General features: G+C 39.3%; 1 pseudogene; it reads right to left on the bottom strand.

Moving 5' to 3' along the window:
• Window positions 1-1,332: 1,332 nt before the first annotated feature.
• Window positions 1,333-22,736, bottom strand: LOC125457785 (extracellular calcium-sensing receptor-like; annotated as a pseudogene).
• Between the last annotated feature and the right edge of the window lie 538 nt (window positions 22,737-23,274).

The following is a 23,274-nucleotide window of genomic DNA, read 5'->3' as shown; positions in this document are numbered from 1 at the left end:
GATTGTCTTGTCAACCTCCAAGATTGTTTGCAGAAATTTTCCAATTAACCTGTTCAGAGATATCAATGCACACATCTGGAACAGGTGAGACTTGAACACAGACTTCCTGGCCCAGATGTAAGGTATTACCACTCCACCACAAGAGGTCCAAGACTCTTTAAAGGTTGATGATACTCTGATCGCTGCGCCCGAAAAGTATTCATTTTACTCGCATCTGACTTTCTGAAGCATCCAGTCTCATGCAAGAGAAACAAATCTCAGCTTGACACTGACAGAAATTTTAAACTACATGTAGGAAACGTGAATTAAAATTGATGTGCAGACAATATTCTCAAGTTGGAAACAGTGCAGATATCTTGCAGAGTAAGGTCATCAAAACTGAAATGTGAAATTGGACAAATAATCAGTGAAACTGATTGAGAGTTTTATCTTGCACGGAACGTTTGGATATTCCTATTCGCATCTCTGAACATTACAACTGCAGATGTAAAGTGAGGCTGAGCGACCAAAGAGAATACAGGTAAGGCCTCACTCAAAAACTGAAACTCCAGAACAGAAAAATTGCCGTTGTACAATGTCAATCTAGATTGTTGCATTTAGCTCATTTGAGCCATTCTTGAACAGCAACATTCTGATTGATGCCACATATGGTGTCACAAAACCACGTCTGACACATTATAGTGAGAACTCTGTTCTCCATCTAACATCAGAGAGAACAAGAAAATTTATGCTTAGAAACAAGAATCATCAGGCGCATTGGGAATGCAAAACTAAACATAATTTTAAACTAATAAATATTGCTGCTTTAAAGAGGTACCCTGGTCTTCAGTTAGAAGCAAAGAGATATTATCTGGTACAAAACATTTTTGTCTCGAAATGAAATGGCAGAAAAACAAAATTCTTCAAGTCCACTTATTTTCAGCTCATTACATTCATTTCTTTAAAAAAAAAACCAAACCAATTGCCTCATAATTCAACATTGAATAAGTCGTGTCCTCTTCTGTATTACCCACTCCTGTGATTGTCTCCCAACTGAGCACTATCCTGTTTCCCGCTCTGCTCCCTCTGCCGCAATCCCAAGCTCATTTCCAGTGTGAACAATATGAGAGTATTTACAATCTGATTAACTGATTTTAATACATGCAATCACAATAATGAAAATTCATTTCAGTTTGACGAAAGATCCACATTTTCCAGTGACTATGCAGATCATTTTAGTGTTAAAATTTGTGACATTAAACTAGTATTAAAGTAGACACTATCAACGAAAGACAGTGATTTACTGATATGAAATTACAAATCTTGGGTGGAATAACTAACGATCCTTGGAAGTCATTTAACCATCATGTGCTTCTTTGTATTTCTGTCTTGTCTCAACAGGGTAATGTAACATATGGGAGTAAAAATACAGAAAATGAGCCCGGAGCTGGATGTTAAAATCGCAAAGACTTCCACAGCTACAGCATATTTACCAGGGGAGCTGATATACGCTGGGAAAAAAGTTATCCACACAGCGCAAAAGATAAGCATACTAAAAGTTATGTGTTTAGCTTCGTTGAAATTGTTTGGAAGTTGTCGAGCTAGAAAAGCAACCACAAAACACACACAAGACAGAAATCCAATATAGCCCAGCACGCAATAAAAGGCTACCGGCGAACCTACATTGCACTCAAAAACAATTATTTCGCTGCTATAATTACTGTTATTTGAAGGTTGCGGAGGTGATGTTCTTAGCCAGACTGTGCATATTAAACATTGCATCAGTGTAAGGACACACACAGACAGACGCTGCTGTGTAGGGCCAAACCATCTCATCATATTATTGCTGGGAAGGACCGCATTAAATGCCATCACCACAACAACTGTTTTACTCAAAACACACGAAATGCAAAATACAAAATTGGCACCAAATGCTCTGTGACACAATACACAAGACCAGGTGGAAGGTTCTCCAAGGAATGTCACTGAGCACAGAAAACACAGAGTCAATGCGCAAAGAAGGAAAAAGCTCAACTCGGAGTTGTTGGCTTTCACAATTGGAGTCTTCCTGTGAACATAAAACAAAACAAGTACACCGATTGTGATGGAGGCTCCGAGAAATGCCAGAGTCACCAAAATAATCCCCATCACATCGCCAAAAGAAGGAAACTCAATGTCCTTTAATATGCATTCATCTCGTCTCCAGTTGGACCGATATTCCCAAGGGCATTTAATACAATCTGGTGAATCTAAACGGAACGACATAAAATGAACGGAAAAATTAATCTAGTTCAAACAAATACTGCTATGTTTATACTAAATAATTCAATTCATAGCGTTTCTGTTGTTAAGATTTCCCTTGTTTTCTATTCGTCATTAATGAGGAAACCTTCTGTGGACTAATGAAACAAGTAAAAACGCAAAGCTCTTTTAAAATACTGAAACTCTCTCTCAGCAACTAATTACATGAGTCAATCTTTCTTGTTGCTCCTTACCAGTGACGTTGCTAATTTCATCATTAGCGCATTTTATGCAGTCAAAGCAGCAAAAGGGTTGTCCTTTCCTTCTTGCTTTCCTCATCCCTTCGGGACAGCTTTCCGAGCAAATTGCTCTTGGAACCTAATTAGAAAGATAAAGAAAAGTCATTCTTTTCATTTACTGTGTGATGCTCGACTTTTATTTTCAGGAAATTGTGAAACAGGACATTGGTGATCTATTTAGCATCTCTGGTCATACATGTATGAGCATCAATACACTTTAAACTTGAAATAAATGTATATTTGTTCAGAAAATTTATTCAGCTTTCGGGGCCAAACGTACGCGGAGCAAGTTAAACCCCAGATCAGCCATGATCTAATTAAATGTTGGAACACGTTCGAGTGTCTGGATGCCTAACTCCTGTCCCTTTGTCCCGATAACATTTTTTTTTCATATAGAAGGGTGCGTGGAATTTGTTGTTAGGAGCTTTCAAGGAATTGCAATGGTATCAAGTGAAAAACCTTTTGCCGGCGGGCAGGGGAGGTATTGCAACTCGGTAACTGAATTAACGTGGCATAAATATTTACAATCAGAAATGCTGGCCATTTAACTTGTCAATAGTATTTTTTTCCAGGTTATCTGCAACAATATACGTTCTTGCCAATATAATATAGCTGAGCGAGCTTGCAAGCCTACTTTCAAACCCTATCAGCTCATTTGTGCAGAAAATAATAGTATTTTTAACTGATCAAGAGACCCAAAGTGGAGAAGAATGCAGACTGCTGCAGGTGTTGTAAATCTCAAATAAATGCAAAAATTGCTACAGACACCAGACAGCATTTATAATATCTAACAAATGTCTAACCCCCTTGGCAATTATCTTAATTTTTTGTACCCTGATTATTCATCCCTCCACTAAGAGGAAACATTCCTTAATGCCTCACAAGCATGTGTCCCATATTATGTTGTTATCTCAATCGTGATTCCCGCTGCCACCCACTCCCAACCCCTCATCCCCGCAGTCTCCTCTGTTGTGAGGAAAACAATCCTAGTCTGCGCATTCTCTCTTCATAACTAAAGATCCCCAGCTCAGGCAACGTCCAGATCGATCTCCTCTGCACCATCTCCAGTGCAACCATATCGCTCCTATAATGTGGATTAGAGAGCAGGGCTTTAGCTATGATCGAAACAGCATTTTGCGCAGCAACATAATAACTTCGCCGCACTTGAACTATATGATTATCTTCAGAAAGACAAGTAACCCATGGCATAACTGCCAAACGCGGCCATCATACCATGCCCTTCAAATATTCCGAAATATGTTGCCCTTGTAAAATGAAATTTGCCCGCCGACGTAGGCTGCCAACACAAACACCTTGCACTCTGAAAGCTGTGTGGATGATACTTCACATCCACACCGTTTATGACATTAATGCATTCCTACTGTGCCTACCGTCTTCTGACCTCCACTGCATAAAATCAATTCATCCTTGATCACAATTTCTTGTCCTGGAGGGGCTGAGCCGTCATAAACCCCAACAACGACAATGCCACTGGATCTCCATGATCATCAAAATGTATTTTTTCACCAGTTTTGGTCGTGAAATTCACTATTTTCATGTAATGCAGAAGCTTTAAAATAAAGCAAAGAATTCAGAAGTTAACATTAGTTGGCAAGAAAAACCTTACTGTTTAATAATGTTTTCAATTTGATTGCAGCTGAAGCAATATTGACATATTACCTGCAAGGGTTGAAAACTTGAGATATTTGCACAACCTTTTTGGAGAAATCGATTTTTGCTGGTTTTACACAACAGCATGTCATGAAGAGCGTAGGCTATCGCATATGTAGCTTTATACAACATTTTAGGAAACCCGGAACTGTGATACATCAATAAGTTCATCGTGCGTCTTCCACAAACTCTCTTTTCCAGTGCACTCCTTCATCATAGTGGAGGATGCATCATCTGTTGTGTTATCTGTGCCCCTCAGTGCACAGCCAAAAGTTGATTCCCAAAATTCTTTCACTAAACGGTTGCCAGGATACATGGAAGGATGGACGTCCATTAGAAATTCTCTCAGTCCTGGGATATCTACCTGGCGAATTGCAACCCCGATTGTGCCAGAGACAAACCACCTACTCTTTTCCTGGGATAATAATTGTGACGATGCCCAAGCTTCACTTCCAATCCATTGTAAATCCGTCACATTCTGTCGTGCAAACTCATTCACTAAAGTTTTCATTTCCAAAACAGTAACGAATGCTACAATGACTTTCGTTGAAGATTTACGAACAGTATCTACGATTCGAAGTAGCTTGTCTCTGTGGTAGGTTTTGTGAATAGAGTCGGAGAAAGCAATGCAAACGCCCAATTGTTGGACAGTTTCGGTGAAAGCTTGAATCCCAAAATTACCATAATCATCACCTTTCCTAATTGTCCCGATCCACGTCCAGCCAAAGTAGTTTACCAGTTGGGCTCAGGCTCTTGCCTGAAATTTATCACTAGGTATCGTTCTGAAAAACGATGGATATTCCTCCTGTTACTCAGGCATGCGCAGGTGGAAAAGTAACTGACCTGTAGGAAATGAAATTTGAAGTATGTTACAATTTCCTGTGCAAACTCTCGAAATTGATGTTAAATAAAAAGCCCAAAAATAAATTAAATAATTATGTTCATAATAGAAGTGCTACTCATTCAGATTCAGCCCTGGAAACAGCAAAGTCACGAAATCAGAGAACAGTGCAGCAAAGTCGAAGGCCATTCAGCCCAGTGAACCTACACCAGCGCAGAGAAAGAACATCATTACTTCACGCCAACCTCCGGCTTCTATTTTTTTTTACCCAAATTCCTATTTCTTTGCAAATATTAATCAAATAGGCTCTTGAATGCCTCAGTTGAGCCTAGCTCTTCTGCATTTCTGGGCAATGCATTCCATATCCTTTGTACTCAGTATTCGACAAAGCTTCTCCTCACAACACCCTTTCTTCTTTTGTAGGTTAATTTTGCTTTGCACCGGACCAAACATCCTCAAAGTATATCGCGAAAATCACACAGATATTAACTTTTTTCATTTTTGAAACGCACCCAGTTGTGTTCTGGGTGTATTTCAACATTGCAAACCAGCCGTCTTGAAGCAAAACGCAACTTTGTTCACACATTATACATAATATTCAAGAAATGGAAGAAGAAATTGAAATAACAACTCTATTGGAAGCCTTACCAGAATAACAGTTCATTTAACTATAAAACACGAAGTGTTCTGACACAGTAGCATCCAACAATACGTACTTGCGAAGAGCAAGTCCAGTAAAAGAGATTGGCCCACGTGCAATTACAGCAGCCCAGGAAGTAAAAGAATACATCAAGAGGACACTCTGAGACAGACTGGCAGGGAAAGGTGTTCTGCAGCAATCCACCCCAACTTCAAAACCGCAGCAGCCGTTCCTGAAAGCTGAAAGTAAAAATTCTTTCTATGGGCATTTGACTCCAGCCATTCAGGCTGTTTTTATACTTTTAAATTTAAATTAAAAACCAAGCTTCCACAGCTGTTTCCTTTATTGGCTTCAGTTGTGCATCTTTGTCTTCTCACCTCTCTTCAAACAAATACAAGGACAAAATACAACTCTTAAAGCGAGTGCATCAGCGTTCTTTCAATCTATAATTTCTCATTCTATTTTCTGTTTTATGAGCAAGAACAGTTTCTCTCTCCATCATCTATGCATCCCTCGTGATTATGAAAACCACTATCAAATCTCCTTTCGGTCTTTTCCTGTCCAATAGAAATTGTCCCAACCTCTTCAATTTAAGCCCAAAACTGAAGCTTCTAATTTCTGAAAACATTTTCTTCAAACTCGTCTGCACTCCCCTCAATACATTCACAACTTTCCCATAATGTTATGCCCAGAACTTTACGTAATACTCCATCTAACAAGTGTCTTGTGCAAGTTCAACATTACCTACTTGCTCTTATGCGCTGTATCTCTATTAATAGAACTGACAACACTGCGTGTTTGATGAAATGTTGTCTCCACTTGTTCTGGAACCTACATTGATCTGTGCACATATGCACCGATGTCTCTATGCTCCTAAATGAAGCATAGTAACGCACTGCGCATGCTGGAGATCTGAAACAAAAACAGACCAAGACAGAAAATTGACCATTTTTTTCTTACCATGGGAATGCTGAATGGACCAAATAGCGTGGCCATTGCTGTAGACTGTGAGGTTCCAGACGCACCAACAATGGCAGATACTGTAGAGGACCTTCGGCAATTGGAAGACATGTCTTCTCCTCTGTTTAGAAACTCAAAACTTGCTTTCAGACTGGAGGGTGGCATGGCACAAGTATCATAAATCCGATATCCCAGCGTCACGTTCGGAAGCACCTTAGGGCTCCTGTTGATTTCGTCAATAATGAAAATCATTGTCAGCACAAAACGGAAACCTCTGACCCAAAAGCTGCAGAAAGTAAAAGCATTTGTGTGACGATTTTTTAAAATGTTAATTAATTTCACAGGCTTGATAACATTATCATCATTGTCAAATGTGAGAATTACAGCATTCAAACAGTTCATCCACTGAGAGAAAAATGTAATATTTTGGAAACATTTCATTCAGGATGTTACTATTTCATTAAACGTTTCGTTAAATGTCCCTTAAAATGCATGGCAATAAATTACTCATGAAATATGCCATTCCTGGGTCATGAACGGTTTTCAAAAGCAATGTTTTCTCACAAATGTGCGCAAATATTTGACATGATGATTGATTAACTGATTTAGTCATGATTTGGCGTTGATTATTCCATTCTAACGTTGTTCAAAACATTTAAATATATAGTTTTATATCATTGCCATTGGTACTGCAGCTTGGCAGCCCAAGGGAGCAGAGTACACTTCTACTGCAGACAATTGCTCATGTGAAGTTTGCACATTCTCCCGTGTCTGCATGGATTTTTTCCGGCTGCTCCAGTTTCCTCTCACAGTCCAAAAATGTGCAACTTAGGTGAATTGGCCATGCTAAATTGCCCATAGTGTGCAGCGATGTGGAGGCTGGATAGATTAGCCATGGGAAATGCAGGGTTATAGCTTTACAGAGTGGGGATTGTGGGCTTGTCTTCAAAGGAATGGTGTGGACTCGATGAATGAAATGGTACCTCATTGCTTCCACAATATAGGGAATCTATGATTCTAAGATTTGACGATAAAATATTGGTGAAGCAATTCACTGCCAAAACACATTATTGACAACGCTTCTTGTAATTCAAACATCAATTATTTTCACATCTCTTGAAACTCCAAGTATGAGTTTGCACCGCCATGAGCATTAAATCATCCATCCTATGAACATTTTATGTTTATCGCCTCCTGGACGAAGTTGCCTTCATACCAGCATTAGGCAATATCGATACATCTCATCTACCACGGCAATCTTGTAACAATCAGTTTGACATATGAATTGAGCAAATGCAGCAAATTTCCGAGGCTTCCGGACAATTAACATCCTGAAAACCAAGGGGAAGATATTTGATTGGTAAGGGCAGCACTGTCGCTCAAGGCACATCTTCGGGGGAGTCTGTTCACAGAATAAACAATTCTCGCTGTCAGTCCTACCTGTCTGAGTTTAATATGAAACAATCAATCTCTTAGTAACAGGTGACAAATGGGACTCACGTTTATGGATTATTGAAATTACCAAATCAATCAAACACTCATGCCTGCAATTTACTTAAAGAGAGTGCTAATTAGTTAAAAACATTATGACTCTCCATGTTCCGATTTTAAAATTGTCTATTTTGAATGAGCACAAGCATTGACATGTTTCAGATCAGTTATATATTTCAAAGATAAATCAGAAATATCTAGTGAAACTTCACAGGTCCGATAACTCTGGCAAAAATGCAGTGAACGTTTTGGGCCTGGTGACATTTCCTCCTGTGAATGGAGTCGCTGGTCGAGAAACGTTAACTTTGCCTTCTCTCCGAAGTTCCTGACAGACCTATCTCCGTTTCACCGGCAATTTCTGTTTTTTTTCATTCAGACCTCCAGCAGCTGCAATTGTCTGCTTTATTTCAGTTCAAATTTCAGTTGACGCATTGGGCTACAATTAAACTGCTTTTCCTTTTAATCAAATCTTCGTTCGTTCTCGCAACAATGTGCAATAAATATATAGACCTCAAAATTAGGATGACAAAATAACAGCCTCAGTTATGATGTAACAAAATAACAAGCCTAATTTTTATCTCAGGGCAGATGTAATGGTGTAAGACTATTGATTGTTAAAAGAGCGCCTTTTTCTTAACATTAATCTGCAATGTTTTAAATATTCGAGGAGAATAAAAGTTTTCACTGACTTTCTGCACTTTGCAAATTCTGGTTGGCGTTGAAAGGAAAGATCTGGATGATCAACAATGGTATGCACACTAAAAACTCCACCAATAAGTATGTCACCTCCCCTGAACAATCCAACCAAGTCATCATTTTCCCATGGCTTGCAGATTGGTTCATTCTTCAGAAGTACGGAAGCAACAAGAAACAACGACAAAAGCAATTAAAAAAGTGCATTCTGAACATTCGAAACAACTGCTTCTTCTGAAAGCAACAATCTGTTTTTATGTTATTCCATGTAATGATAATTTGCAAAAAGCTATAAATAGATTTATATCACAACGTTCATACTCCCAACAGAAAACAAATAATATCTTCTCCTTGCCTGGGGTGCAGGAGCAGAAAATGAAGGAAAAAATTATAATGGTACCGTTTCGCCATGGTGAACACGCAAGCACTTATCGTCATTTTCCAAATTCTAAGCAGCAGACAAAGAGTTTTACAACATACCAGCATTAATCAATGGGTTGCAATTAATGTGTATGTCATGCTTCTTTCAAGACTAGTTGGATTAAAAAACATGAACAGGACTTATCACTTCTGAAGGAAACAGCATTTTAATAAAATATATATCTGCCTTCTTTTCAGTGATTATTCCAGTTCATCTGTAACGACATTTGATCGCTTCTGAACAGTGATATGAAGGAATATTAATTCCTCATATCATTTTTAATTCGAAATCCTATGTCTAGTTGACAAGTCCGCACGCAATTGATCGGCAACATTATGTTATGGGCAGATGTCTGGGACAATAGTGATAATAAATAAAGTGGGAGTGAGCCAACTAAAGCTTCTCGGACACTTTACCAATAAGGCAGGCATCTATATCAGTTATAACTTTCCTCACAGTTCTGATGTTTTATGCACAATACTGTGAATCGCTGACTTGGATATACTCAACCAACTACGGCACTCCAGTGCTGACTATTCCGCAGGTTCAGAGACCTTGACGTCTGACCTCAGTTCTAAATATCTAACATTTTATTCTGAGACTGTCCACTTGTTTTACACACCAGCAGTTCTGGAAAATACCTTCTAAGCATTCATTCAGTCAATTCCTTTACAATTTTAGGTTTAACAATTGAATTGAATGCTGAATTTAACCTCACAGAAAAATTCTCTTATCTCTGATAGCGATGTACTCAAGCTTCAATATGTTGCCGTTATGGCCAGAATGTCTTTTCTGAGGTAGGGAAAAAAAATTGCAGACAATATTCCAGATGCAGTCTATTGAATCTCTCTATGGCTTCTGTACTTTCAAATCTCATTTGAAATAATATCTATGGTACAATTCTTGTTTCAGTTCCTTGCTGTATCTTTAATGCTAGCTCTCTGTGATTCAGGTATTTGTATGCACAGGTTCTTAGAATTCCATTATCTTCCAGTATCTCGCTATTTAAATATACATTTGCTTTTTGTTGCTCCTTATCAAGAAAGATAATTTCAATTTTATCCATAAAACATTCTATGTGCCATGTTCTTGCCCATTAACTGAACATTAAAATTTGCAGCCTCTGTGTCAGCTCCGTGCAGCCGCATCAAGTTCCTTGGCAAACTATAAAAACAAACAAGGTTCTTATGGAGGTTGAAAGGGTAAATGCTGAGAAGATCTCCCATTACGGGAGAACCTTGGACTATATGGCATAACCCGAGAACTCATCAACCTCAAATTAAGAATGAGATAAGGAGAAACTTCTTCACATAGAGTCATAGAGAAATATACCATTGAAACAGAACTTTCAGTCCAACTTTTCTGCACGAACCATACATCCCAATCTGACGACCCATTGTGAGACTTTGGAAAACTGTTCCAAAGACAAATGTGGGGCGAGACAATATGTGTATATTCTAAACCGAGATTGATCAATTTTTGATCAATCGGAGAATGAAAGTTTATTGGGAAAGGATAGGAGGGTGGACATAGGAAGTGTAGAATCAGTTAAGATGCTATGAAATTGTCAAGCATACTGAAGGCGTCAAATAGTCTACCCCTGCTCCTATTCCTTATGGTCTTTGCCTATCAGTAAATTGTCAGCAACCATGGAAGCTTTACACTCAGTTCTGTCATCTAAGCCATTGAAAGTGAGTTAAAGCAGTAGACGTCAAAGGGATCCCTCTTCTTCTAGATTGACAAGTCAAATATGTAATCCATATGCCTTCTCTGATTTCTCTTCATTATCTGATTTCTAATGTGTTATGGCCAATGCAGTGAACACATACCTTCTGTAATGAATACATGTTTGTTGAAATCTTTGTAAAAATCCAAATGCACCATTTTCACCACTTCCTCATTTGATTCCATTGGTGCCATTGTCAAGGTATTGGAACAACTACATCAAACGATGTTTTCCTTTCATAAATCCACATTGCCTCTGATAAGGTCGATATTTATGTTCAAAGAGTTTTGTAATTATTCTCTGTCAATGGCATAACAATTGACCCTTTCCTTTAGTTCATTTTCTCTCGAGCTCCTTCCTTTAACGTCCAGGATGTTCTCATCTAATTTAAGATGAACTGACCTGTTCTTGGATCTAAGAAAAAGCAAAAGATCAAAAGTAATTCATCTATTGTATTTGTAAACACCAATTTTAGGGTGTTTTTGTTCACCATTCACCTTAGTAACTTTGCAATCCTAAGAATCATCATCCTTACTCGGTCCAATGTTCTCCACCAGTTCTTGATTTCTTTTCATGTCATCTACTGTGAGAACATTCAGAAAAAAAAATCATTCATATTTCAGCCACATTATTGTTCATCATTATAATCACTTGTCTTACTGCCACAGAACCCATATTTGCTCTCGATAATCCATTTCTTTTCACATACTGTTGAAATTTTCACAGCTGATGTTATTTGTAGCGATCTAGTTTGAACTCATTTTTCCAACTTTTTCTGGCCAATATTGTCAATCATCCTTTGCTGAATTTTAAAACGTTATAAATTCTCAGGTTTAGTTTTGGCAAAGCTAAAATCCTCACATTTAATCTGGTATGTTATTAAACTTCTTTCACTGTCCACAGATAGAGCATACTTTCTGTGTGGTATTACTAGGAATTCTGGGAAAACTTGTAAATTGATGAGATCTAACTTAAACATGAAGACAGGCTGCCTATAAATCAGAGCTTTCATTTTGTACAAATTTCCTAAGTTTGTGGATGACACAAAGGTTGGTGGAGGTGTGGACAGCGATGAAGACTGTCAAAGGATACAGCAGGGTATAGATTGGTTGGGGAGATTGGCAGAGAGATGCCAGATGGAGTTTAATCTGGAAAAATGTGAGATCATGCCTTTCAGAAGGTCAAATCCAGATGGAAAATACACGGTAAATGGTAGAACCCTTATGCATATTGTAAGGCAGAGGGATATAGATGCACAGGTACACAGGTCACTTCAAGTAGCAATGCAGGGGGAGAAGATCAGCAACAAGGCATATGGCATGCTTGCTTTCGTTGGCCGGGGTAATGTGTTTAAAAATTGGCAGGTAATGTTGCAGCTTTATACAACTTCAGTTCGACTGTATTTGGAATATTGTGTTCAATTCTGATCACCAGAAGGACAGAAGGATGTAATTGATTTGGGGAAGGTATAGAAAATTTTGACCACGATGCCACCTGGTATGGAGGGCATTAGCTATGTGGAGACATCGGAGAAATTTGGTTTGTTCTCACTGGAACAAACCAGGTTGAGGGGTGACCTGGTGGATGACTACAAGCTTATGAAGTGCATGGACAAAGTGGACAGGCAGAAGCTTTTTCCCATGGTAGAAGAGTCAGCTAATAGGGGAAATATGTTTAAGGTGCGAGGGGCAAGGTTTAAAGTTTATGTACAAGGCCAAGTTTTATTTACATCCAGAGGCGGTGTGCACCTGGAGCATGCTGCCAGGGGAGGTAGTGTAAGCGGATATTAGTAAATTTTTAAATGTGTCTTGACAAATACATGAATAGGATGGAAGTACATGAATATGGTCCCCAGAGGGTAAGGAGTTTCAGTTGTGACAGGTAGAATGTTGGTGCAGGTTTGGAGAGCTGCAGGGCCTGTCTCTATGCTGTAATTTTCTTTGGTCTTCTTTGAACAGATTAGGACAGAGGGTTATCACTGTGGAACATTCTGAGCGAGGTCAGCTCAGTCACCACAACTGAAGTGATTCGTGAAAAAAACCCAGTGTCAAGGATCCGTGAGTCCCAAACATCACATTACTGTGGTGTTTCCATTCTTCTCTCATCCTCTAATCGAAAAAAATAGAGAGAAAGTTTCCAGGACATTACCTCGAGAGCAGGCAGCAGTCCAGAGGCCGACACCCAGGAACCAGTGAGGGGCTCAACAGCTTGTGGAGAGAAGGTGTGTGAGATCGCAGAGTGATGTCACAGCTGAACTAGTTTCTGTTTGACTGTTTGATTGGGGAGTTTAAATCTTCAATTTTCTAGTGTACCCAAATAACCTGTTGAGAATTGGATGAATGTTTTCTCTTGTTTTTTTTTACATTAATTGAAGGCATAGCAGGCCAGCTCACTGAAGTGGTTGCTCCACCTGTAACATGTGCGAGTTCTTGGAAACTGATTGCATTCATTAGTAATATATGGGGAAGAGGCGCCGTCATTATCACCAACTCAAGCGCTAGGTTATGGACCTCGAGTGACAACAGGAGACAGTGAGGAACATCCAGGAGAATGAAAGTTATGTCAGTAGCACGTAGATGGTGGTAGTCACCCCATGGTGAATAAGGTTGCAGGACAATAAGGAAGGGTGATCCTCACACACAATGATAAGGTGAGGCAGGCAGTGCAAGAGTCCCACAAGACCATCCAATAGCCAACCGGTACTCTGTGCTGAGTTCCCATGATGGTGATCCTGCCTCAGGGAATTGCAGCCAAAGCCAAGCACACAGTACCGCAGGTTGCTCAACTGCTCAGACGGGTGAGAAAAAGATGGTTTGAATAGTCGTGATAAGAGGTCCAAAGGGTGAGGGAAGAGCAAACAACAAGATAGTGTGAAGCCTCCTTAGCACAAGGCACCTTCAGTGTACTGCATGTCGACAGAGGTTTTGGGGAGTGAGGAAAGGGAGCCAGCTAATGTTCATGGGAAATGGTGGTACCAACAACACAGGTACTAAGAAAGATGATGTCCTGAAGACTGAGTTTAGAGAATTAAAAACCAGATTGAAAGCCAGACCATAAATGGCAGTAAAACCGGGTTACTACGGGTGTCACATGCTATTGACATTAGGAATTGGCTGATTAGACGCTTTAATATATGGCTGAGGCAGTTGTATAAAAGGGAAGGCTTTTGTTTTTGGATAAATTGCATAATTATCTATTGCAAAACACGTGGCAAAGATTAGTAGGAAAGTAGATTTTTGAGAAATCTTTAAATGTCAACACATCACTACGAGAAAAGTTACAAAGAAAAGTATGATGGATTATGAAAGCAAATTAGCTCAGAATATAAATACAAATAGCAAACGTTTCTCAAAATATCTAAGATGAAAAACAGAGACTCAGGTAAACATTTGTCATTTAAAGAATGAGAAAAGAGATTAAATCATGGGCAATGAAGAAATGGCTAATGTGCAGAACAGATATTTTGTGTTGGTTTGCACGGTTGAAGGCACAAATTCCATGCCAATATTCGATTTTAACGAGGCTATGGAGGGTGAGGCACTAAAAACCATAATTGTCAATCATGAGTTAATGTTGGGCAAGCTAATGGGGGCCAAAGTAGGCAAGTCCCCTGGCCTGATGGAGTGCATCACCAGATAGTATCGACATGGCAGGGAAAATAGCAAATGTGCTTGTGGCAACTTATCAAACTTTGGTGGAATGTGCAGGGGTTCCAGCAGATTGGAAACCAATAAATGTGATGCCACATTTGAATGAGGTCGAGAAAACACAATTAATTCCAGACAAATTAGTTTCACTTCTGCAGTGGAGAAAATGTTTGATCCATCATCGAAGAAGAAATAGTGAGATATCTGAATAGCAATTGTCCCATTGCACAGACACAGGATGGGTCTTTGAAAGGCACATTATGTTTAATTCACTGGAATACTTTGAGCACATTATGAGCAGAATGGACAGGGGAAACCAGTGGATGTGGTGCATCTGGAATTCCAGAAAGCATTCAACAAGGTGCTGCACGATAGTTTGCTGCAGAAGATAAAGGTGTACAGTGTTACAGGTAATCTATTAGCATGTATGGAAGATTGTTTGACGATCCAAAAGCAAAGAATAGGGATAAATGGTTGTTTTTCAAGTTGGCAATCAGGAGCTAGTGGTGTGCCTCATCGATCAGTGTTGGGACGAGGATCAAGTAGATTGTGTCAGAGTTCGCACAATAACATTGTGTGTATATATATCAGGATACATTAGAAGGATGTAGGTCCATTATATACAGAGCTAGCCGAATTCATCGGGGGAGCAGGGAATTGGCAGAGAAGGTAATTAATTAAATTGTGTCTTTCTTCATTGTGGACGATACAAATAATCTCTGGGAATTAGAGATCCAAATTACCACACAGACTGAGGAGTTGAAAGAAATTGCTGTTAGTATGAAGATTGTTGTGGAAAATTTGAAGGGGCTGAAATGGTAAAAGTAGTCAGCAGCTTATACTCAAAGTCGCAGATTATTAAGGGAGTTGGCTGCAGTTGCTTGATGCATTTGTGATCACATTCAAAAATTCTCTTGATTCTGGAATTACTCTTGCAGATGTCAAAATTACATACCATTCAACAAATAAATGTTAATGCATTATCATCATATCTGGGCTGACAAAATGACATAAATATATTGGGCAATTAACTGTTCTGTTGCACTTACACATTCTTCAAAAAAAACAAATCAACCCACGTGAAATCGGAGCTGATGTAGGCCACTCAGCCCAGTGAATCTGTTCTGTCATGCAATGAGATCATGGCTGATCTGACAATATTCGATGCCACTTTCCTGCATTTTTCTTATCACTCCTGTTGTTCAACTTACTTTTTGAAAATCTGTCTACCTCAGCCTTTGGTATACTGAATGGCTCAGCCTTTACATCCCACGTGTAACGAATTCCACAGCGTTACTATCTGGTGAGAAAAGAAATTCCTCCTAGCCTTTGTCTTAGAGATAACAGCTTTTATTCAGAGATTATACTCTCTAGTACTTCCACAAGAGGAAAAAATAGCTTCCCTACCTGCCTTGTCAAGTTGCCCATGAATCTTATGTGTTCTAACTGAGCTATTCTTCTCAAATTCATTTAGAATGCCCCAACCTCCTCAAAAGGGTAAGCTTCATTGCATGTTGGCAGCCTCGTGAAACTTTTCTGGATTGCTTCCATTGCCAGAATGCCTTTCCTGAGTTGAAAGGCCCAAAACATTTCGTAGTATTCAAATGTAGTCAGACCAGACCCTTGTAAACTTTTTAGCAAAACCCCTCTAACTTTATACGGCTGTCTGCTTGAAATAAAGGTCAACATTCCTCTGACCTTCAACGGTGTGCATTGACCTTGAATAATTGCTTTTTCTGATTCATGAACGAGGACTACTAAATCTATCAATTCTGCAGATTTTTCTGTAGCCTTTCTCCAATTAAATATTATTCAGGGATAAAGGAAAAACAAATTTGGCAAAAGAAGCAGTATCGTTTCACAGCACTTTAAGTTCATTAGAATTAAAATGCAATGCTTCTTTCTCAGCTTGGTATGCACAATGTACAAGGTGCATTGTCCAGTCGATTCATGGCTTCTGAAAGGAACGGCTCCCATTAGAGCCCTGCCCTGTTCAGAAAGTTCAGTTTATGACTATCAAATGATAATTCAAATTGCAAAATAACTCATGAATATTTAAGAGGTGATGTCTGGATTTTAAACCATGCAGGCAGTAGAATAGATCGTAATGTTACAAAGCTTCAAAATGAAAGGTTCGCATCTTTTTGAAGTTCATTTACTTTATTCTAATGTAAAATATTGTCAAGACATGTATCAACAACACTTATGCTCAAGGAAAAACATTGCTAAATAAAATACATCACCACATTTGAATGAATGGCGAATGATCCTTGGAAGTTTGTTTATAAATTATGTGTTTCTTTATATTTATGTATTTTCTCAACTGGATAATGTAACGCTTAGGGGCAAAAATACAAAAACCAAGTCCATAGCTGGATGCTAAAATTGCAAAGACCTCCACAGCTACAGCGTATTTGCCAGGGGAGCTGATATATGCTGGAATAAAAGATATCCACACAGCGCAAAAAATAAACATTCTGGAAGTCATGTATTTAGGTTCATTAAAATTGGTTGGAAGTTGTCGAGCTAGAAAGGCAACCACAAAACACACACAAGACAGAAATCCAATGTAACCCAGTACAGAATAAAAGGCAATCAGCGAACCTACATTGCATTCAAAAACAATTAGTTCGCTGAAATAATTGGTATTCTTTGAAGGGTAAGGTGGTGATGTTCTTAGCCAGACTGTGCATATTAAACATTGCACCAGTGTAAGGACACACGCAGACTGACGCTGCTGTGAAGGTCCAAACCAACACATCGTTTTATTGTTGGGAAGGACTGCATTAAATGCCATCACCACAACATCTGTTTTACTCAAAACACACGAAATGCAAAGAACAAAAATGACACCAAATGCTGTGTGACACAATATACAAGACCAGCTGGAAGGTTCTCCAAGGAATGTCACTCAGCACAGAAAACACAGAGCCAATGCACAAAGAAGCAAAACATTCAACTCGGAGTTGTTGGTTTTGACAATTGGAGTATTCCTGTGAACATAAACCAAAACAAGTACACTGATTGTGATGGAGGCTCCGAGAAATGCCAGAGTCGCCAAAATAATCCCCATCACATAGCCAAAAAAAAGAAACTCTATGTCCTTTCATATGCGTTTGTCTCGTCTCCGGCTGAACCGATATTCCCACAGACATTTAATGCAATCCGGTGAATCTAAGTAAAGAAAATAAACTTGCATTGGAAAATGAATGTATTTTTTACAAATCACACCATTGTGTTCGCACTCAATTATTCAGTTCTTAACATTTCAGTCAGTTAAATTGTCCCTGCATCCTATTCGCCATTTATGTTCTGTGATTCCAGTAAAACCACAAAGGTCTGCTACAATTCTGAAATCCTCTCTCAGCAAGCAAGCAATCACAACAGTCAATCGTCCTGCTGGTCCTGAACATTGGTGTTCCTCAATTCACCATTTGCACATTTAATGCAGTCAAGGCAGCAAAGAAGTTATCCTTTCCTCATTGCTTTCATTGTTCCATTGGGGCAGCTTTCGTAACAAAATGCTCTTGGAACCTAGTTATGAATCAGAAGAATTTTTACCATGTATTTACTAACTGATATTCAACATTTGACAACTTACCTTAAGAAAGAGAGATGCAGGAAATTGCTCTTTAACATTGCAGCTGGTACCATTGTTGTAATTACAACATTAACATGATGACGTGCTAATTTAATCTTTGGGAAACTCTTGGAATTGACATTTAAGAAATCAGGATGGATTCGTTTATGGGATGTGGCCAAGGCCACAATTTGTTCTTGATCCCTCAATGTGGTTTATGCGGCTATTTCTGAGAATGGGACAAATAATGACAGCAGATTCCCTTTCCAGAAGAATATTATTGGACCAGACGAGTTTTTACAAGAACCGTTAGTGTACTAGATTTTCACTCAAGATGTTCTGGAATTCAAATTTCATTATCTGACAGGATCGTTCCTGGAACATTAGCCTGGTGCTCTGTATTTCCATCCTCGTTGCAATATTACTTCTGACTCCTTTCTAAATGCAAACTCTGCTTCACAAGTTTTGTAGCTTTTTTATTTGCCATGTCATGAGCTTTTTGTCAGGAAATGAAATAACAAAAGATGAAATTTTCACCTTTATATTTAGAGAACTGAGACAAAAAGGACGTTTTGCAAAAAATTACATATTACCATTGTTGGACCATATCTGGAGAAATTACATTCAGCGTTGGCTCTGCAACTTAGTACAGATGGGTTGAGTTTGGAAACAATGCAGCCCATATCACCAGAAAGCTACCAAAGAAGACACGGCCGTTCATGGGTGAGTTTGCTTGAAGTAAATTTGCATTCCCTAAAATCTCACAGCTAAAAGAGAATTCGGTTCATGCTTTGGTTAGATTTAAAGGAATAAAAGTGAAAGAGTCATCAACCATAGAAACAGGCCATTCAGCCCAACCTGTCTGCACCAACTGCATTTATCCCATTTACCTGCATTTTGCCCAGAGCCTATTGAACATTTTAAGTGCTCCTCTCAAATTTTCATAAATGTTGTCAGCGTGCCTGTCTCCACCACTCTTTCAGGCAACAGGTTTCATTCTCTGCCACTTTCTCGATGAAAGCACTTTCCCCTAGCTTTCCTCGTCATGGTAAACTTATGCCGTCTGATTATAGAAACGTCTACAATGTGTAAAGATTCTGATGACGTGCCGGGGCGACGCCTTTCATGACTGCATAACTCATTCAGAAAACCCCACGCCTCTCCAACTCTTCTCTCTTCCGAGCTAAAAACAAAACGTAGCTTATCCAGATAAGGAAGTCAAGGGCTCTGTTTTTTGCTTCCTTCACAGATGCTGCCAGACCTGCTGAGTATTTTTTCAGCAACTTTCTTTTTGTAGCTAATCCAGCTGTCTACAGCGATTTGTTGGGAAATGGCCAAACAGCGTACATAATTCAAACACACTCAAGAACGGGTAATAAATGCGGCCTCATCGAAGACGCCTTTGCAGCATGAAAGGACAAGCAAAAACAAGGAAATGGTCTAACTGACCCCTTACCTGCCATGGTTGGAAACTTAAGATATTAGCACAAGTTTTTGTCGGAAAATGTTCCTTTGCCAGTTTTACACATAAGCATGTCATGGCGAGCGTCGGCAATGGTATATATAGCTTTCTACACATTGTAAGTGACCTGGCACTGTGAGACATCAGTAAGTTCACTGTGTGTCATCCGAAAACTCTCTTTTCCGGTACATTCCTTCCACTTGTTGGAGGGAACTTGGTCCGTTCTGTTATTTGTGCCCTCAATGCACAGCCGGAAGTTAATTCCCAAAACTCTTTCACGAACCGGTGGCCTGGATATATGGATGGATGGATATCCAAAAGTAATTCTCTCAGTCCTGGTATATTTACCTGGTGAATTTCAACTCCGATTGTGCCAGAGACAAAGCACCTTCTTTCTTCCTGGGGTAGAAATTGTGTGGATACCCAAGTCACGTTCTGTTGAGCAATCTCACTGAATAAAATACTCATTTTCTCATGTGCACCAAATGTGACAACAACTTTGGTTAAAGATTTCCGTACAATATCTACAATTCGAAGTAGCTTGTCCCTGTGGTAGGTTTTACGAATGGGCTCGGAGAAAACAATGCAAACGTCCAATTGTTTGGGCAGTTTCGGTGAAAGTTTGCGTCACATAGTTCCCATCGTCGCTCCTAATTGTCCCGATCCATGTTCAACCAAAATGCTTTACTAGCTGAGCTAAGGCTCTTGCCTGAAAATAGTCGCTTGGTGTGTTTCTGAAAAACAATGGATATTCCTCCCTGCTACTCAGACATGCACAGGTGGAAAAGTAGCTGACCTGTGAACGATTAAAAGTGGAACATGTCATGTGTTCCCATTTTCACACTGGTGATTTTTAAATTCATTTGATGACAATCGTGGAAACAGTCAGACCAGGCTGCCGCAATGAAAATGTGTGAACGTTGCAGAAAATCATGAGGAACATCTCTCACTGGAAACTTAAATTTCCTCATATCGAAACATTCGGGAAGGAACTACTCAATGTTTCTCAGGTTTGCAGGAAGTTTCGAAGAAATTTACGAGAGTGATAGTGGAGTGTTGACTGTTGAGCTTCAGTTACGAGGAACTTGTAGGTCGCTCGGTACTAACTCTTTCCTGGAATGAAGACATTAATATGATATCTACTCGAAGGGAAACATCGAAAGGTTTTAGGGCAATTGCAGAGGAATAAGATTAACTTCATTTGTAGTTTGAAATGCGATAGCTCAATTCATCATTTCTGTGCGGAATGGTTCTCTGGCTCAAAGATTGGTAATATTTAACATTTTCTTCATTGCCTCCGTTCCTGTTAATGTTGCAGTGTATTTAGAATTAAGGTGCGACACAGGGAATACGCCAAGTCACATTGGAACTAATGGAGTGTTTCCTTTACGTGAGGCAAGGAGAATTGAATGCAAAAAATATATCACTTGCAATTTTACCCAATAGGGAGCACATGAAACAGCAATCTGAGAAATAGATCGAGTTACTTTTCAACAATAATCACAATCAGACAAGTAAACGCTTCATGAATTTACATCATGCCTCCATGCCTTGCCAACATATTTCAACACGATATCAGTTAAAACTGATTTTATTTATTTAAGATATCTTTAAATGCTTGAAACCAGGTATCAAAATGGGATTTCACAGAACTTTACATTAGGAAAGCAATCCATTCCGACTCAGTTCTGCACTCACGTCTGTATTAACAGGACACCCATATTTCTTTATCATAACCCATTAATATCCTTACATTCCTTCATCTGTGCGCACTTCACCAGCTTCCCCTGAAATGCAACGAGTCTGTTCAGCTTCGCCATTCAAGTGGCATTGCATTATTTTTTTTAATTTGAGGAAGAAAGTCTGAAGAATTCTTTTTGGGATTTATTTATGCCAATCTCTTTTTTAAGCTTTCTTCTGCTTCCACAAATGGGAGGACTTTCTCCAAATCACCTCCATCAAAGGTTTTCTTAAAGTTAAAATACAAGTTCACTTTCAGTCTCCTCTTTTCCAGAGAAAAGAGCCATTGGATGTTCAATCTTTCCTGGCTGAATTACAAAGTACCACCTAAATGATGCCATTATTCTTCGTGGTGAAAATAGCTCTGTCTGCATTTACTCATAATTTAGGTGTAAAATGAGAACACTATGATGTTACAAAGTTATTTTTATTTAATTCAGTCACAGCACATGAGTATCACTGGCCAGGTCAGCATGCTTAAATGCCCAGCTGTGAGTCTGGAGGTACACGTAGGCCAGAGCAGGTAAAATTGGCAGCTTCATCCCACGAGAGCATTTGTGAACCAAAGGGCTGTTTCCGGATGTGTTCAACATTGGGTTGTTTTTTCAGATTTTTTTTTCAACTCATATTCAAATGTCACTCTATACCGTCGCGGGATTCGAGCCAACGGACCCCATAGAAAACGGCTCCAGATGACCAGTCTGTTGACAACACCAATTAGCTCATTGCCTGACCTTTCCTGTAGGTAGCGCTGGTACCACTGTAGTTATATAGAATATTAATGTAAATTTAACACCATTAAGAAAATATCTCGATTAGCATTAGAATGTATTAATGATAGTAAAATGGAATAAAAGTTAAATACTACTAATTTGGACATCTGAAACAAACACAGAGGATGTTGCAGAATTTGTGGAGCATCTTCGTTTCTGAACAAGACACATTGGAATTGAAACGTTCACTCCGTTTCTCTTCCCATAGATGCTGCCAGTCCTTCTGAACGAAATGAAACAGTCTGCCATTTTGTCTATAATGCCGTTTACTCACCGTTACCTACGGAAATTGGAGATTCATATGTAAGTCTTACCATTGGAATCCTGAACAGACCAATTAACGTGGCCATTGCGACAGACTGCGAGGATGCGGCATCAATAACAAAGACAGCAAAAGTGGAAGACGTCCTGCAATCCAGTTTGGAGGAGGTGACTACACCTCTGTTTAAAAACTGGAAAGCTGCTTTCAGAGTTAAAGATGGAATGGTACAATTGTCATAAATTCGGTACCCCAGGGTAATGTTAGGAAACAGCTTTGGGTTCTTGCTGATTTCTTCAATGGCAAAAGTCATCGTCAGCAGGAAGCCCAAACCACGCATCCAAAAGCTGTAGGAAATTATTTTAGTTTTGCAAGACGATAAAATTAGTACTGATTTTGTGTCATTTCGTCACGGAGATTAACAGCACAGAAAGAGACTGTTCTGTCCAACTCGTCACGCCGACCAGATAACCGAAATTAATCGAGTGCCATTTGCCAGCCTTTTGCCCATTTCCCTCGAAACCTTTTCCATTCATGTAGTCTTTCAGTTGCCTTTGAAATGGTCTAATTTGTACCAGCCCCCACCACTGCTTCTACGGCTCTTTCCAAACACGCACCACGCTCTGCCTGAATAAGTTACCGCTTCGGTCCCTTATAATGAGGTCTCGTTTCAACTTAAACCTGTACCCTCTAATTCTGGACTCCCCGACCCTGATGAAAAGGACCTTGACTAATCACTATGTCCATGCTCCTCATCATTTTATAAACCCCTTTTTAAGGTCACCCTCGTCGCCAGCGACGCTCCATAGAAAATAATCCCAGCTCATTCAGCCACTCAGAAGAGCTCAAAC

The sequence above is a fragment of the Stegostoma tigrinum genome, chromosome 14, assembly GCF_030684315.1.
Source record: "Stegostoma tigrinum isolate sSteTig4 chromosome 14, sSteTig4.hap1, whole genome shotgun sequence".
Classification (NCBI taxonomy): domain Eukaryota; kingdom Metazoa; phylum Chordata; class Chondrichthyes; order Orectolobiformes; family Stegostomatidae; genus Stegostoma; species Stegostoma tigrinum.
The sequence above is the reverse complement of the archived record's forward strand: the minus strand, read 5'-3'. Positions and strand labels throughout refer to the sequence as shown.